Raw genomic sequence first — 1804 nt, 5'->3', positions numbered from 1 at the left:
TGTCCAGTCACGGAATAATCTGTGCGATATTCCTTGTTGCAGTGAATACCGAGTTGTACGTGCAGGATTTGGAAGATGATTTCATCCCCATTATCCAAAGTGATCCTGATTTCGATAAGATGTGGTTCATGCCAGACGGAGATCGACCCCATCGAAGCAGGGGCCGCATTTCGGCTCGGGGGTATCCAGAGGCCACTGGCATGGGCCTCAATTGGCCACCATAGTCTCCGCATCTGAACACATGCGATCCTCTTTTGTGGGGCTATATTAAAGACAAGGTGGACAGCAATAACCCCAAAACATTTGCTGAACTGAAAACTGCCATTCAGGTGGTCATCAACAGCATCGATGTTTGGACACTTCAGCGGGTCATGCAGAATTTTACTATTCGTCCGCCACATCATCGAGATTGATCGCAAGCATATAGAACATGCCATAACCTAAACCCGAATATCTGTAGTGACGTTTACATATTGAATAAAGTGCGTCGACGCAGTAGTTTGTAACTAATTTACGTTTCATGTAGATCAACAATTGTCATATTGTACATTTGGAGGTCAGCACAAGTGGAAGACCATTTAGAATCCTTTTTCATGACTGTTGTTAATGACAATGTCACAAATAACTGAAGTGTATACTACTTTGTCATTCTTGGAGTGCTCACAAGGAGACAACGATAGTAAATGATTCATTTGCGGGTAAACGCATTGATCACTCCGCATGAAACAGCAAAATACGTACAGCCTAAGGATGTATATTTCTTTCGGTAATATAAAATGTATGCAGGAAGGAAACAAATTCTGTAAGGACACTCTGCAGTGACTTCGACTCTCAGTAAAGAAATAGAATTTTCATTAGGAAAATGCATTTTGTTATTCGTAATCGATTGCCTGTTCCAGTGTATCAGCCTATGCTTCAGTATTCGTGGCAAGCGGTTGGGTACAATATCCCCACACATGTTGCTGAACTCAAGAACGCAATTCAAGTGGCATTTGATTTTGAAGTTCAGAAATGTGATTCTCAGGATCGTCCAGATATTGCTTTCGCCAGGGGTGGCTCTTGTCATTCTGCATTCTTGTTTCATACATTTTGTTGAGGAACCTCATTTTCATTTTTATAATCCAATAGTGGCCAAACTAAGAGTAAGATAATCGAATGCTTTCACCGTCGTAATGACAGTGGCACGGAAAGCTCTTAAATTCAGCTGGAACACCAAGTCCTTGTTCGAACCGAGAGACGTCCCTTGTGAGATTTGCAAAGTGTTTATGCAGCTCTAGATGCAGAGGAGAAAGAGGGAAGAGGGAGGAAAGGGCTAAATATGATTTGCTAAGGATACGCCGAACAGATGTGCAGAACTATAGACCCATATCCCTAACGTCTATAAGTTGTAGAATTTTGGAACACGTATTATGTTCGAGTATAATGACTTTTCTGGAGACTAGAAATCTACTCTGTAGGAATCGGCATGGGGTTCGAAAAAGACAATCGTGTGAAACCCAGTTCGCGTTATTCGTCCACGAGACTCAGAGGGCCATAGACATGGGTTCCCAGGTAGATGCCGTGTTTCTTGACTGGATACGGATTGGAAGGGCATATGGTCAGCACATCACTTTCCTGCGATTAATTTTATCAGGAATCAGATGATCACCTACATCTACATCTACATCCGTACTCCGCAAGCCACCTGACGGTGTGTGGCGGAGGGTAAGGCGTTCGATACAGTTTCCCCCAGTCGTTTAATGAACAAAGTAAGAGCATATGGACTATCAGACCAATTGTGTGATTGGATTGAAGAGTTCCTAGA

This window comes from Schistocerca gregaria, chromosome 5, assembly GCF_023897955.1.
Source record: "Schistocerca gregaria isolate iqSchGreg1 chromosome 5, iqSchGreg1.2, whole genome shotgun sequence".
NCBI lineage: Eukaryota > Metazoa > Arthropoda > Insecta > Orthoptera > Acrididae > Schistocerca > Schistocerca gregaria.
Note: the sequence above shows the minus strand (reverse complement) of the source record.